Raw genomic sequence first — 16,643 nt, forward strand, 5'->3', positions numbered from 1 at the left:
AGAAGTGAGCTCTGGAGGCGCGCCGCCCCCGGCCCACACTGCGTGTGTAGGGGAGCGCCCCTGGCGCTCAGGCCTCTGCTCCCGGAGCCTCGCCCTGACTCACGGGAGCGGCAGTGTCCCCACCCTGACCTAAAAGTCAGAGCTCTCACCGCACGTGCCACCCCCGCTCCCACTAGACACCCCCGTCCAGTCCCCCTCGGCCCCTGAGGCCAGGCTCGGCTGGGTCTGAGGAGGGGTCGAAGTGCTTGGGGCCACGGTCCAGGAGGACCAGGGCTGCCCTTTGTACTGGTTCGGCTCCATCACGGGTTCTGTTAATCCCACTACCCACCGGGCAAACGTGCTTTGAGATCTACACAACTGACTCTTTGGTCCCACACGTTTGTGAGCTGAAGCGGCCCATCCAAGCTTTCCACAGCCAAGGCTCACTGCTAGCCCTGGGCTCTACCATCCAGGGCCTCTGCACACAAGGGGCTCCCCGAAGAGGCCATTCATTCAACAGATACGTATTGAGCACCTACTATATGCTGGTACCATCCTAGCTGTTGGGGATGCAATGCTGAGAAACAGACACAGGCCCTGTGCCAGTGGAGCTCATGTCCTGGGGAGACAGACAATGATCTCTGCTGACCTCCTTGAAGCATCTGACTGTGGCCTGGCTGGCTTCATGGTCACCTGCCCTTGACCCTCCCCCACGTGAGCCTCCCCTACGGGGACTGGAGGCTCAGGCAGAGACACCTACTGGCTCCTTGGAGAGGCACCGACCACCAGGAGAAGCCACAGGTATAGAATAAAGGGGCAATGCTGTGGTCCAGCTGTGTGACCTCCGATTACCCGGCTCTCAGAGCATCCGTCATCTCCTGGGTCAAATGGAACCAATAATCCCTATAGTGTAAGTTGCTGTGAGGATTTGCCAGGACATATGAGGATGGACACTTGAGACGTGACAAGAGGGGTAGCATTCCTGGCCCAGGAACATGGGACAAAGGTCCACCCCAGTTCCTGAGGCCCAAGGTCAAGCCCTGAGCATCCCCCTCTGCTAACCCCCTCCCCAAAGGGGAGCTGAGGGGAAGAGCTAGCCCACGAGCCGCCAGCCTGGCTGGCCTCATGCGATGGAAGCGCACTTCCTCAGCTGACTTGCCACTACTCGCCTCATGCAATTGCCTTGTTTGCTTCCGATCTGCACCCTACCTGGCAGATCTCATGTTCCAGCCTATTTACTCTGGACTCTGGCAAGACTCTTGCTTTGCAAAGGAGAATGGTACACAGTGCTACTTTCCATACTCACCCAAGCTGGGTGAGCTTTCTCCACCTAGTTGCCCACCCTTAGATTTGGGTCATCTGAACTTTTCGGCCCTCTGGTGGGGGGTCTGCAGCATCACCCGGCCTCACAGGAGCTCAAAGGAGCAGGTGGTCACCTTGGTCCTCAGTCCCCTGCCCCCAGGATCTGAGGCCCAACATCCATCATCTGACAGATTCAGAAGATACTTCTGCACACATTTAGTAAAGGCCAGCCCTGGGGGGAGCCCACCCTGTGCCACTTTGTGTCCGTGCCTGGCACCTAAGAGGCACTCGGGCAATGTGTGCTATAAATGGACATGACCAAGGATCGGGCACCTCCCTGCCCCTGAGGCCAGTCCCAGCCTTGCACATTTCACAGAGCCCGCACGCCCCCCCCAGCTCCAGGCCATCATCTTCCTGCTAGGGGACTCCATTTGGGAAAGAGTCTTGAACAGAAACCCAGGTAGAAGAAGGCTTTGCTTCTTGCTCATGAGGTATCTTCACATTCCCCAGGACTGGAAGGGGAAGAAGGGTAGAAGTGCCTCATGGGGCTCCAAAGAAGGGTGCAGAACAAGGACCCGTGGGAAGTAGATTTGGCTCGTATGAGGCAAAACCTTCTGATATTTTTGGAAGAGAATCACTAGCATTTCCTGAATGCCTTCTACATGCCAGGCACTGTGCTGGATGCTCCCACGTGCTCCCTCATTAACAGCTTCCCCGGGGAGGGATGGCCTGCCTCACGAGTGGTCAAAAGCACGGCGCAGACTGCTGAGTTCATACCCAGGCTCCACCGCTTACTGGTGTGTCACCTTGGGCAAGCTATGCAACTCTCTGAGCCTCAGTTTACTCATCTGTAAAATGAGATGATAGTCGCTACTTCATAGGGTTGTTGGAAGATCAACTTAATACATCTCAAGCAACTAGAACACAGTAAGTGCTCGATAATGTTAGCTTTCAGAGGATGAGGAGGGACTTCCCTGGTGGCGCAGCGGTTAAGAATCTGCCTGCCAATGCAGGGGACACGGGTTCGAGCTCTGGTCCGGGAAGATCCCACATACCACAGAGCAACTAAGCCCATGCACCACAACTACTGAGCCTGCACTCTAGAGCCCACGAGCCACAACTACTGAGCCCACGTGCCACAACCACTGAAGCCTGCGTACCTAGAGCCTATGCTCTGCAACAAGAGAAACCACTGCAATGAGAAGCCCGCACACCGCAGCGAAGAGTAGCCCCCACTCACTACAACTAGAGAAAGCCCACGCACAGCAACGAAGACCCAACACAGCCAAAAATTAATTAATTAATTAAATTTTTTTTAAAGCAAAGTATTATTAACAATGTTTTTTAAAAAAAAGAAGATGGGGAGAAGGAGGAGGAGGGGGAGGAGAAGGAGGAAGAGGCAGCTGAGGCTAGATAACCAGCCAGTGGAGATTCTGTCTGTGGACACGAGGAAGGCATAGGTAGGATGTTGTTGAATGATCTCAAGTTCCTTCCAGGAATAAGATTCTGTGATTCATTTAATCTCCCTGGGTTTCAGTTTTCCCAGCAATAAAATAGGCATTATCATTCTTGGACAAATGTTGCCTTATTCTGTGCAACGTTCTCAACCTGGGGAAGAGCAGGTGTGCCCTAGGACCACTGCTTCCGCCATCTGCACAGGCAGCGGTGGCCTTCAGAAGGCCTCAGGTGTGTGGACAGAGCCCCGGGCAGGGAGCAGGCGTCCTGGATTCTGATCCAACCTCTCAACCCCTAACTCTTGTTTTTGGTTAGTTACTGAAATTCTGAGAGTCTGGAATGATAATTCCTCCCTGCCCCATCTACCTCTCAGGTTTGTGGCCCTGTGAGATCCTTGGGGGAGAAGCAATCACCAAGACATCACAAGTCTCTGCATATGTGATACCCACCAGGAAGTGGCACTGAGAGCCTCAGCTCAAGGGCCAGTTGTGCTGACGGAAGTTTGCGGTGGGGTGGGGGCCCGGTGACAAGCTCCACCCACGACCTCCCCCCAGGAAATGACTCCATGGGGGCCTTCTGCCCCCCCAAACCTACTCTAGCTCTCTCTACTCCTGAAAAAGTCTTTGCTGCCTCTAGAAAGAGAGATGCCCAAACTCCCCCCGTCACCACCCTTGCTGGGGACGGTCTTCTGCTGTGATCTTATGAACCACACTTGGCCAGGGAGATGCTGTAAAGATCAATAATAACCACACCGTAACAGCAGGGTGCCTTCGGACTTTTTCCAGGCTCCACGATGCTTCTGAGAGTCCAAGACCCCAGGGAGATCCCCCCGATACTCTGGGCAGCCATGCAGAGCAGCCTGGACCGGGGTCCTGGGGGGATAGAGAGCACACTGACCCCGGCTGGTCTGGGTAGGGTTGGGCCGAGGACCTCGCGGGGCCCCGTGTCACCTGAGCTCCATCATGCTCAAACTTTTCGGCTCACGAGAGTCTTGTGAAGACTTCGCGTGGCTGCCTCCTCCGGCCTCCACCCCAGGCCCTCGCCTGGCTGGCCTCCATGTTGGAAAAGACTGGCACACGATCAGGTACCACTGCAGAAGCTCTGTTGGGGGTGATCTTTCATCGTTCCCCCAGGGTTGCCAGTGCCCTCTTACTCAGGGGTCAAAGGAATCAGGCCAAGGGAAGACAAGCACCAGAGCAGCAAGAGGCCACTGCTCCCTTCCATGCCTGGCCTCCTTGCCTCCTTGCCTACAGGATGGGGAACAGGAGAAGTAGTGAGAGAGCCAGAGGGGAGTCTAGGAAATTAGGGGAGAATCAGTACATATTTCACATACATGTGCATGTGTGCACACACGTGTATGCATCCACACACGCACACAGAAATTTTACCACCGGAGTGTGAAATCAGACCGCCTGGGTATAAATTCCAACTCTGCTTCTTACTAACTATGAGACTTTGGGCCAATTAATCACCTGCCCTGAATCTTAGCCTCCTCATCTGTAAAATGGGTGTAATAATAGTACCTTAAAGTTATTGAGAGGATGAACCAAGATCATATATGGAAAGCACTGTGCATCATACTTGGTACATAATAAGCAGTCGATAATTATTAGCTGTTATTGTTGTCATTGGTGGTGGTGTGGTGAACCAATTTGTCCATTTAACAAGTATATACTGAGTACCTACTACGTGTCAGCCAAGTGCTAGAGACAAAAACCCAAGGCTGTATCCCTGCCCCCAAGGAGTGCACAGTCTGGTGCCTTAAAGAATCAAGATCATTCTCCTTCTTAGTTCTAATCGGATTTTGTCTGGATGCCGGGATGGGACCAAATGATTTGTAGAAGTCTCTCTTTTCCAGCCTCTCACTCCTGTGTGGAGGGCCACGAAGCCCAGTGAAAAGGATGCCCCAGCTCTGCCACTCCCCGCCTTGTAACATGGACAAGTGACTTAAGCTCCCTGAACCTCAGGGCCTTCCTCTGTCTGGGGCTTGGACTGAACTCACTCTAGACTTCTCTGATGATTTCAAAAAATGCCCCTGCTGCCTCCCAATAAGGCCTTCCCACCCTCTCACCGACCTTGCTAGGGATGGTATTCTGTAACATCTTAGGAACTGAACAGGGCTAGGAGAGACTCTGTAAAGATGAAAACGTAATCGTACTTCTAACAATAGCAACTGCAACCACTTCACAAGCACTTAGAGCACCTGCTGAGACTCACAGAGGTGGGTATGCCGCTCCTCAGCCCCTGGCCAACACCACACCGATGGGACTGGAAGAGCTGAGATTGGATTCCCGTGCAATCTGATCCAGGAGTGGCCACCACCGCCCCACACAGCCTCTGGAGGAAGAACAGGGTGCCCTGCTCAGGCCACCCGACAGGCAGAGAGAAGCAGAGAGCTGTCCCCAAAAGGTGACAGCGGCACTTCATCCCTAAACCCAGCCTCCCCACTCAGGGGCCCTGCCAGGCTGGACAGCAGAAACCCCCTCAGCGGCCCCGGTGCCTGGGATGTGTCCATCCTCCTCGGCTTCTTAAACTTTTCCTTCTTATTAAGTGTGCTTTGTAGCCAGCCTCTCACTTACACATCTTAACCTCCTCTGGGCTATTGACTTCTCATCTTCTTAAATCCTCCGCTTTAACTCTGGCCCTTGAACTCCAATTCTAAATATGTGTTTTCTCCACAGCCACTCTCCCTGTCCTGGGGGGTCACACCCCTCCCTGCTCCCTCCTCCGGGGAGCCTCTACTCCACGTGATTATCTCACTGAATCGGGAACCCATGATGTCGAGTTTATCGTAGGCCCCAGATTGTAGAGAGAGGAACCTGAGGCAGCGAAAAGTAGCTGGATTTCCCGTTTCTAAGCCAGTTCTCCCCCACAGGTCCACAGCACAGCCCCTCCCCACCCAAAATGCCCCCCCGAGACTGTGCACACCCAGCTTCCCTTTCAGCCTCTCCATGGCCAAAATACCCCCCCAGCACCCCGAAAAGAGATAACCACCGCCACCTGGTTTTCTCTGCTTCCTCTGAGCAAACTGCTCCCTGAGAAAAGCAGAAGAAGGAATGAGGAGGCAAGAAGGGGACTTCAGGTGAGGGGCAGGGCTAACCCCCAGGTGAGGGGCAGGGCTAACCCCCAGGTGAGGGGCGGGGCTAACCCCCAGGTGAGGGGCGGGGCTAACCCCCAGGTGGGGGGCGGGGCTAACCCCCAGGTGAGGGGCGGGGCTAACCCCCAGGTGGGGGGCGGGGCTAACCCCCAGGTGAGGGGCAGGGCTAACCCCCAGGTGGGGGGCAGAGCTAACCCCTAGGTGGGGGGCAGGGCTAACCCCCAGGTGAGGGGCAGGGCTAACCCCCAGGTGGGGGGCAGGGCTAACCCCCAGGTGAAGGGCAGGGCTAACCCCCAGGTGAGGGTCAGGGCTAACCCCTAGGTGGGGGGCAGGGCTAACCCCCAGGTGAGGGGCAGGGCTAACCCCTAGGTGGGGGGCAGGGCTAACCCCCAGGTGAGGGGCAGGGCTAACCCCCAGGTGCGGGGCGGGGCTAACCCCCAGGTGAGGGGCGGGGCTAACCCCCAGGTGGGGGGCGGGGCTAACCCCCAGGTGGGGGGCGGAGCTAACCCCCAGGTGAGGGGCAGGGCTAACCCCCAGGTGAGGGGCAGGGCTAACCCCCAGGTGGGGGGCAGGGCTAACCCCCCAGGTGCGGGGCAGGCCAGTCTCAAACCCAGGACTGAGTAACAAAGGGAGGCCTGCCGGCCTCTGGACCCTCGCTCCTTCCCCCACCACAGGGGCCCCAGCATCCTGGGGAACAGGCGGGTCCAGCACTGAGTGGGGGGCCATGGAGGGGAGGAGAGAGTCACAGAGATCAACGCCCAGTGTGACGGAGGAGCCTGGGAACCCTCACTCCCAGCGGCTGAAGGCCCACCCAGCCTTCCTCTCCACTCCTCACCCACCGTGTTCTACAAACTTATCTCTGTAACAAACACTTACTAAACACGAGTTGAGGCCACTTAAATAAGACAAATATTTATTTAGCAGCCGCTCTGTGCAAGGCACGGTCCCCTGGAGCTGACAGGTACAGTAAGTGCTGGGCACAAGGGTCCCAGCGCCAGGAGGAGAGGACAGAGGGGTCTCCCAGGAGGCTGGGGAGTGAGATTCAGGCATCAGAACCGCCTGGGACCAGCCCCCTGGGCAGCCCATGCCCCTAGGCACGCGCCCTCGCACAGACGGGTGGGCTGCTGTCCAGGACCCCACGGCCACCCAAGACGACCCCCAAACGCCCCATCGCACCGCTCACAGCACGTCTGGGAACACACTTCCCAGCCTGCCTCAGACCCACATCCCCACCCTGGCCCCCGTGTTCCCGAAAGCGGCGTTACCATCCTCCAGACCGAGGCTGGAAATCTCGACGTTCCCTCCGACACTTCCTGCTCCCTCATCTGCGAGCCCAATCTGTCAGCACATTCTGCTGCTCCGTGGAAGTGCCGCTCAAGTGCACCCCCGTGCCGTCACCACCCTCCAGGCCCGCGCCCCCCTTCGGGCGCCGCTCTCCTCTGCCCAAGGATCCCCAACCCCTTTTCCTTGGCTCTCAAGGTCCTGCAGGCTCAAGCTAGTTCTGCCCCAGCCCTGCCCCGCTTCCTCCCCGCAGACAGGACCCTGCCTCACCTGCCCCGTCCCTTCTGCCCATCACCCAATCCCTGGGATGCCCCCTGTCCCCACTTGACCTGTGCAGCCCCTCCTCGCCGGGAAGTCCTTCCTCCCATCCCTGAGCTCCAGCCCTGTCTGAACACCTGCTCAGCCGGCGGCCACTGCACGTCCACACCCATGCCGCATGTGCCAACCGTGCCCTCCTGTGCTCGCCACTGCTCAGAACCCTGCTGAAGGAGGCGCTGCCTCCCCGAGGTGCTGGTAACCACGCCCCCATCCCCGCTGGGCTGCATGGAGATGACAGAGGTGCTCAGCTGTTTAAAGAAAGCCTGGGACGTATCTTTTTATAAAGAGCCTCTCCTTCCCTTTTTCAGGCCCAAGCCTAGGGGAAGGAAGTGGGGTTCTGGAGCCCTCCCTGGTCTGTGACATGGCACAGAGCGGGCTACACCTACACCACAGGGCCCCCTGTGAACCCCCTTCCTCACCTGTAAAAATGGAGATGATCACGTCTAACTCACAGGGTCTCGGGGGTGACTGAGTGAAATGAGCAGACTTCGCAGGCAGTATAACATTAAATTGATTCCCTCCTTCCTTCCCATCATTTACCTCGGCTGGTACTGTGGTTTAAAATGTTTTTTCATATTGGAGTTGCTACCTGCAAGGCATACCCTATTTTATGTAACCAAATATTTTTATCAAGTATCAATTATTTCTTAGTTCCTACTACGAGCAGGGGCCGATTTATGGGATGCAGAAGGACAGGGCTTGCTCCATTGGAGCCAAGGATGTGAAAAGGCAGCAAGCAAAGGCCTTGCTCCTCACGGGACCTGCCGTCTAGGTGGGGAGACAAACAGGGACAGGTAATTCTCCAGAGCAGGCAGGAGCTGGGAGCTAAACCACAGAGGCAGTGTGGGAGGAGCCAGCCGGGGATGCCCCCGGACACCTCCTGGGCTGACAAACCACATTCCCATTCTGCTCCCATTCACGCCCACAACAACCCTTTCAGGCAGGTGAGATTATCCCCATTTTACAGGTGAGGCAAGTGAGAGGTTAAGCCATTTGTTCAAAGTCACTCAGGGAGTGACACCAGGATAGGAACCCCAGGTCTACCCAGCACTTAGCAGCTGAAGCTGCCTCCACTTCCTGCTGGGACGGAAGGCCAGCATGGGGGCGGGTGGGGTCCTTCCCAGCCTGCACCTTGTGTGGCTCCAGCTGCACCTTGAAGGCTGGGAAAGGTGTAGTTGGGCAGAAAAGAGGAGGAAAGGAAAAGGCGAGGCATAGAGGGTGTGGGGTGAGGGGGGCAGAGGGTCACATCCAGAGGCGTAAGGTCAGGGCCAGCATGTGGATGCCATAAACTCCAGGCCACAGTCTGGGAACTCTCTCCAGAAACCCAGGGCCACCAACGTGTTGGAGACCTGGTCACATGTTACAAATACCATCCTTTGCAGGAAGGCAGGTGTGGCGGCCGGGTGCCTGCAGGCTGCCCAGGGAGAAGGCTGTGTTACCATAACCCAGGAGTGAGCCACTGGAGTCCCAAGTGGGACAGTGGCCGGGGAAAAAGGTCAGGCTGGGCACCAGTGGGATGGGGGAGCCGAGGCTTCCAAGGTGACCAGGCCACGTGCCTGGGAGAACCTGGAACTCTCGGCAGGAGGGGGTCAAAAGGAGCGATGGGCTGGGGTGAGGGGGTCAGGACAACCAGGGCACCGGAGCAGCCAGTCTACGGGCAGGGAGAGTGCAGAACCAAGGACCAGCCAGCTCCCAGAGCGGGGAGAGGTGCTGAGCTGACACTGGAGAACGTGAGGGCTCAAGCACGGGATGTGGAGAGGAAGGGCTGAACAGCTGAGACTTTAAAAAGCAACAAGTAGTAGCACAAGAGCCCTGGGCTGGGAGCCCAGAGGCCTCAGTGGCTGCAGAGCCTTGGACAAGTCACTTAACCTCTGTGAGCATCAGTTTCCGGGGGATCAATAATAGCTCCCCGCAGGGCAGTGGTACAGACAAAACGCTTGTCTGGTTCAGATCAAATGAAGTAATTTTTCTAAAAAGCATTTGGAAAACTGCAGAACTCAATCCCCACATAAGGGATCCGTACTATGCAGAAGCAACAAGAGATGTTTTCTTCCCACACATATTCCCTGCCACTACCCACTCGCACCAGCCACATGGCCAAAGGCTTCCTACTCGCTGTTCCTCCTGTTTTCCGCACAGTTTTTCCCCGTCACCCAGGACAGGTCATCCTGCCCTTCTTCCTTCCTTCCTTCCTTCCTTCCATCTCAGTCGGACTGAGACCCACACTGGGGGCAGCTGAGGCCCACTGTCCAGGAGGCCTTGCACCCCAGCAGCTGGCACCTTCTCCCTGGAGTCTCCACTTCTCTCTCACCATGCAAAGTTCCCTTTCCATCCTCAGGGAAAACCACACTGGACAGCCAGACCAAGCAGCAGACCCAGTCTCTAGGAAGAACTTTGAGTGCTGGGGAAAATGCTAGCCAACGATCAAGATGCCTACGGAGGTGGGGTGACAGGGAAAACACAGAAAACCAGAACCTCCTTTCAACCCCCCTCCACTAACAAACCCAGACACTGTAATGTATGCAAATGAGATTAACTCTCCAAAGGGTCGTGACCTTGAGGAACACATCCAGCCAGTGAGGAACATAATAAACCTGATTAATGATGAGGCATGAGCTGCAGCTTCAGCAAATACGAGCCTGATGATGCCCAGTGGAGTTCCCGGGGCTTCCTTTCCGGGTGGGACCAGAGCACAGCTGACCTCTCCCCGGCCCTCGCCCCATCCCATGAGCACAGACACTCAGGGAGCAAACAGGACCAGATTTCTCTCTCAGGTGCCCACTGCCAACCCAGGCATCCTCTATCCTGGGGGATACCACGCCTGCCGTTGGCAGGTGCTCCTGGAAGCACCCCTGTCACCCAGGGAGCTTAGGTGAAGGTAGTTCTCTTCGTTCCTGGCAGGGCTCCGGGCTCTCGGCCAGTCCTGGGACCTCTCGGTCTCGTCTTGACTGGCACCCACTGCCTGGCACAGGGGCCCAGCCAAGCCCAGAGGGCCCCTCCCCTTTCCAGACAACCCAGGCCCTTGGGAGACATGCCCAGGAGAGCCACTGGAGGGAGGCAGGGAGGTGGCACCTTGTGGCATCACCAGACAACAGCACCAGGAGGAAGATGGCAGCACAAAGTAGAGATGCCAAGAGCTGTGCAGCCAGAGGTCCGGCGGGAGGGAAGCTCGGCCGCATTGCCCCGCCATGGCCAGGCCGGCGGCCCAGAGGGCCCAGGTCCTCCCCTGCCGCGGCCTCCCCAGCCCAAAGGCCAACTCTCCCCGGGCTCCAACTCCTCCCCTCTCACTTTCCTCAGCTCAACGGAGCCAGAGGAAGAGACACAGGTGCTCTCGGAGCCCCGAAACCCCTGTCCCAGCTGTCGCAAGCTGGCCACCAACCCTGGCCAGGTCTGAGCCTCTCACCGCTTTGCCGGTCCTCACTGGAGAGAATCTCAGGCAGCTCCCCTCCCCCTCTCCTCGCCAGCCCCCTCCCGCATCATACGCCCAAATGCAGGTCTCTAGAGTTTCTCCCTCACTTCCCACTCGGGTGAACTAGGGTGGGATAGGTAGGAGCCTCATTAGTCCAGGGAAAGAGGGTCATTTCTCATAGGACGCTATTCCCCCGAAGCGAGATGGCGTGTAGGGTGGGGAGGTGGTGACAGGAGTCCACGGAAGGCGCCGGGGGCAGTCGAGGCAGATGGCAGTGAGGAAAGGGGGAGGGGGCTTCGTGGGCTCCGGGCTGGGATGGGGCACTGGAGCCGGGGACCGAGGCGACCGAAGAAGCGGAGGGTGACGAGGTGTGGGGAGAAGCGCCGGGGTGGGGAAGGGGCCGTCATCCCTGCAGGGGGCAGAGGCAGAGCTGGGAGTTGTACAGGGGCAGGGGGAGGACCAGAGGGGGAGGACGGCGAGCCCGCAGAAGGGATGCGGAGGGAGGGAGATGGGGACGGAGACTGGAGGAACTACGGGCGCAGAGCGATGGGGGTTCGGAGCCCGTTCGGGAGACGCAGGGACCGGAGTGCAGGGGACACGCTGGCTGAAGGCGGGAGAAGGAGGGAAGGGCGCAGGGAAGGGGGTGGGGGCGGGGGCAGGGGAAGGGTGCGGGGCCGCGGCCCCGGAGAGCAGGAGAGGCAGAGACGTCAGAAGTAGGGGATCCGGGCGCGCGCGGAGCTCCGCGCGGATGGGACGCGTGGGGCGCAGGGGTAGCGCGGGTGCGGGCCTGGGGCGCCGCGGCGGGCCCTGCCCTTACCTGGGCGGCTCCGCACTCCGGGGGCTGAGCTGGGGCTGGGCGCTGCTCCGCTGACCGCCGGGCTGTTGTTTCCCTTTTTTTTCTTCTTCCGCAGCAGCCGCGGCGGCTCCAGCGCGATCCGCTGGCAGCTGAAGGCAGTCTGTGTCCGGCTGCGAGCGAGCGTGGAGCCGGCAGCGCGGGAGGAGCGCGGTCGTGGCGCGGGGCGCCGCCCGGCGGGCAGCGCGGGAACTGCGACGGCCCGCGCACGCCAGCCGCGGGGGCGCCCCTTCGGGGCCCGCGCGCCGGGCCGCCCGCCCGCCCGCCGCCTCTCCCGGCGCGCCCAGGGCCCAGGCGCTGGAGGAGCGCAGCGGTGGCGGGGCCGAGCGGCCGGGGGCAAACTTGCCGCCGCCCCAGGCGGGGGACCGAGGCCGAGCGGGAGGCGCGGGGTCGGAGACGCGGCTCCGGGCAGGGGCGCGAGGGGCGCGCGCGACAGAACGGCCGCGGGACGAGGTGCGGGCGCTGCGGTTGACCGACCTCTGGGGTACCCGGGCACAGCCCGCATCCTGCACTGCCCTGCGCAAAGAGCCGCCCACCCCGGCACCAAAGAGTTCGAGCCCGGCCTGCTTCGGCGGGCAAAGGACGCCTCCTGGTGGGGCTTTCGGGAACAGCTCGAGGGACGAGCGAGCTGGTTACTGGAGGCTGTGGCCTCAGGGGTAGCGAGGATGGAGAGCGCGAGGTCTCAGGGAGAGAAAAGACTAAATTGTTCCAGGTGGCTGGAGAGAGACGGCTTGTATTTAGTAGTTCCAGGGCACTATTTTATGAATACAAACATCTTTGGAGGAGCCGTCATCCTCATGTCACGGATGAGAACCCCGAGGCTCGGAGAGACGAAGGGACCAGCCCGGGAGCCCAGGGCTCCACGTGAACAACGCAGCGAGTGGCAGCACCAGGAGGGCAACCAAGCTTTCTGACACGCGGTCGTGGCTCATTTTACTATATCACAGCTGGCCTCAGGAGGAGCTGGGGAATCGGGGATCTTGAGGAGGGAGGTCCAAGGACACGTGACCTCCTCAGACGTGAGTTCCTCCTTTCCCACCCGCAGGGTCTCTGTCTGGGGAAAACACCGAACTGATCACAGAGCCCTCCCATCGTCAACGTCTTGGGCCGCCTCACACAGCTCTCTGCCTACCCACAACCTAGTCAAATTCTCAGTGAAGTGTTTGTTCCCAGACATCCTTGGTTTGGTCTTGGGCATGAAAGGCTGACATCTGGACTAGAGAATATTCGATGACGCTGCGTTCCCCAGGGAAAGCTAACCACCCTGCTCTTCCCACTTCTCTGCCACCCGGGCTGCAGGGAGGAACGTGGGTCACAAGAGTGCTGGCTTTCCATGCCCACCTCCGCACAGCGGGCTCGGTGAAAGCTCACTAGGGAAAACACCACGTACCCCTACTGGGTGCTAGGACTACAGCACTCACACAAGTGTGGTTTCCAGTAACCTTCACATCAACTTTGCAAGGTAGGTGTGAAGGTGACACTAACCTCATTTCACAGATAAGGGAGCCCGCTAAAGTGTAAGATCCCCCTTAAGGCAGCCACACCTGGGGTGAATAGGCTACACAAAACTATCTAATTCCAGCTCTGTTTCCTCACACGGGGCCTCATTTGCAAAGAGGACAAACAGCAGCGTGGGCCAAGCAGACGGGAGGAGTGAGGGGCACCCCTGGGGCCCCCCGGCAAGCTACTTCACATCTCTCCCCTTCAGTGTCCACATCCCTAGATGCGAGGGAAGCAGACTGAATAATCTCTGAAGTTACTTCAAACTCTGAAATGCCAAGCCTGCGTCCTGGGCCCTTTTTCCCGGAAAGATGCAAGATCAGCGAGACCATAGAGGCTTAAGTGTTTGGAAAGAAAAATACCATCTATATGAAAAGCTTTATCTTATTCCTTTGCCTCCTGATAACCTGGGTGGGGGGGCGGGGTGGGAAGGAGCTGTCGGCGAGATCAGAGGGATTGCCGACGGGTCTGGAGGTAGCCTCGGCTGTGGCCTAACGAGGACCCCAGTTTCTCCCCTTCCTGCCAGGATGATTCTGACTTTCTTTCCCTTCCTTAAGGCCTCTGACCCTAGAAGCAAGGGGCCCACTAGCAGTCAGATGGTGGGCAGCAGTGCCAGAGAAGCCAGCCTCCAGCCCCACCCTGCTTGTCCCCCATCCACCTTGCTGTCTCTTCCTTCTGCTACTGACCTCGGAGTTCTTCTGAGTGATCACTGCTCTCTGTGCACTTTCTTTACTCCTGAAAGTTAGTGCCACTTGTCAATCAAAACTTAATTCCAGGCAAGCTAAGTTCCCAACTCGACTAGGGGTGGGGATGGGGTCGGGGAGGTTGGTCCAGATAAATTTTGGATCCCACAGCAGGGCTGGGTCGGAGGGGAATGAGGCCGGCCCAGCTGAACTACCTCGGAGGCTGCAGCCTTGAATGAAATAGCAGAAGGGTTGGAAATGGGGGTCCCTCCCCGAGAACCTCTCATCTGAAGCATCTGCCACAGCCAGCTGCTGGGCTGGGCTAGACAGACAGGGTCCTGGGTGCTAGGGCATCATGGTTAAATCTAGTGGGTTCGAGCTCTTTGGTGGCTGGAGCCCACAGGAAGGAGTTTGTTCTTCTGGATTTACGTTAGCAACTTCCTTCTTTGTATTTGCTTCAGGTATATCCTCGAAGAATGCTTGATATTAAATTTACCAACCTGTCTTTTCCAAAGGTCCATTTGAAGGTTCATCACAAGTTCATAATGAACCCATTGCATAAGTAGGGCCAACTCAGGCACACGGTGACTGGGTGATTTGTCCTCACTTGCTTAGGGGCACATGCCATCCTCATGTCACTGTCTCTTAGAAACTATTGCAACAGTCTTCTAACTGACCTCTCTGCCTTTAGACTGGCTCCCTGCAACACGTCCACAAATGGCTGCCGTTTAAGCTACTTCACACCCTGGCTTAAAACGCTTTCACGACCCCAGATGGCCCCTAAGGTAAAACTGAGTCCCAAACTGCCTAGCACAGTCTAACAGCTCCGCTCACTTCTCCTATCCATCCGTCTTCCACCACCGCCCCTCTCACCCTCCATCAATACCAAACGCTTACACTTAGTCCTCTGGTCCTCCTAGTTTATGCCTCTTTGCCTTTAACACATTGACTTCTGCCCGGAACCCATCCCCCCACTCCCACCCTGCAACCCTCAACACACAGATAGACAAGGTCATATTTACCTTTCCCAACTCAGTTTAGGAATCTCTTCCTCCTGGAAGTTTCTCCTGACCTGCCATCTGGTCCCTTCCCAACAGAATTAATCACTCTCTTCTCTAGACTTTGCTTGCGCTTATTAGAGCTTATGGCTACTCACTTGTTTCATGTCTGCTTTCACTAAGAGACTATGAATTTGGTCTCCTGGATTTATTTTTCTCTTCTTCTTCTTTGTATTTGCCTCAGGTATATTCACAAAGAATACTTGATCTTAAGTTTACCTACCATCTCTTTTCCAAAGATCCCTTTGAAGGCTCATCACAAGTTCATGGTGACATGTTGCTGTATTAACAGCACAATGCCTGGGATGGTAGAGGCGAGTAAATGTGTTCAGTGAATGAACAGCCATGAAGTAAGAGTTAGTGGGTCTACAAGTCTGGCAAATCAAGTTGGCTTCTGTGGTTGGACCAAACGAATCAGATGAAATGACCCAACTGGCAACATGAAGCATTGGTCCCCGCTAAATTGAAGCATTTACAAACCTAAGCTAAAGCTGGAGTTCACGTTTGAGGGAATGAGGCTGAAGGAAGCAAGAGCCTGATTGAATAGCCTTCTTGCCACACAGTATTAAAATGCAGCAATCCCGCCAGAGTACTGCACTCAAACTCCGGATTAAATGAAAATGATTCTCTGTGTTCTTCTTGCCACCTGTTTGGGGATGAATGGTTCCTTCCTAAAGGATGATATCTAACAGAACCAGTTTAGGAGCAGAATTGAAATTAGAAAGAGAACTGTTCTTTGACTTTGATTTTTACTCATGCCTTGAAGGATGAGACAAGCCGTGGTTTTGCCTAATGACATTGTGGCCAAGTGTTGGCAAAGAGCAAATATACACGCATGTGAGTTTAGACTTCTGTAGCCTCCGAGCCTCCTAGCAGCAGGTCGCTCAGCCTAGCTGGCTACAAAGACTCCGCCTAATGTTAAAAAGCCCCACGTCCACTTGACAACTACATTATCACGCAGTTCCCTTCCCCCAATGCCTCTTGTCTCCATTTTATAAGTCTAGGCATAAAGAATACTGCTCACATTGAAATTAAAATGAAAACTTGGATCATCCCTGATCAGAATACAACCTGCAGCCCTGCTCTCATCCCTGATGGGAGAACCTAACTCATCCCACCATGTATCTTGGTTTCCATTTACCACCCAGCAGAGGAGATAGCCGCCATGGCAATTACTTCTTCTTCAAGAAATCGTTGGTGCCTATTATATGCAAGCACTGGAGACAAAATAGAAAACAAGAAAAGAGACAAATCCAGGGCTTCCCTGGTGGCACAGAGGTTAAGAATCCGCCTGCCAGTGCAGGGGACATGGGTTCCCCTGGACATGGGTTCCCCTGGATAAGGAATTCCCGTATCCCTGGTCCGGGAAGATCCCACATGCCGCGGAGCAACTAAGCCCAGACGCCACAAGTACTGAGCCTGCACTCTAGAGCCCACACGCCACAACTACTGAAGCCCGCGTGCCTAGAGCCCGTGCTCCGCAACAAGAGAAGCCACCGCAATAAGAAGCCCGCGCACCGCAATGAAGAGTAGCCCCCGCTCGCCGCAACTAGAGAAAGCCACAAACAGCAGCGAAGACCCAGCGCAGCCCAAAATAAATAAATTTATTTAAAAAAAGAGAGAGAGACAAATCCAGGGCTTGGCCTCTAGGAGTTCACAGTCAAGTGAAAGATATGGGAGAGGTAGAACATTCTCCTTCTAACAGTTG

The 16,643-nt window shown here is 56.6% G+C and overlaps 1 protein-coding gene across 2 annotated transcripts in view; it reads right to left on the reverse strand.

Annotated features, from left to right (window-relative positions):
• GRIK4 (glutamate ionotropic receptor kainate type subunit 4) overlaps window positions 1-11,814 on the reverse strand; it is a 448,540-nt gene extending 436,726 nt beyond the window's left edge. For both annotated transcript variants that reach the window (XM_082410870.1, XM_082410869.1), the window contains exon 1: window positions 11,659-11,814. The gene's annotated coding sequence lies outside the window, so the exon portion shown is untranslated. The remainder of the gene's footprint in view (window positions 1-11,658) is intronic.
• Between the last annotated feature and the right edge of the window lie 4,829 nt (window positions 11,815-16,643).

The sequence above is a fragment of the Balaenoptera physalus genome, assembly GCF_965194825.1.
Source record: "Balaenoptera physalus genome assembly, chromosome: 10".
Classification (NCBI taxonomy): Eukaryota; Metazoa; Chordata; class Mammalia; order Artiodactyla; family Balaenopteridae; genus Balaenoptera; species Balaenoptera physalus.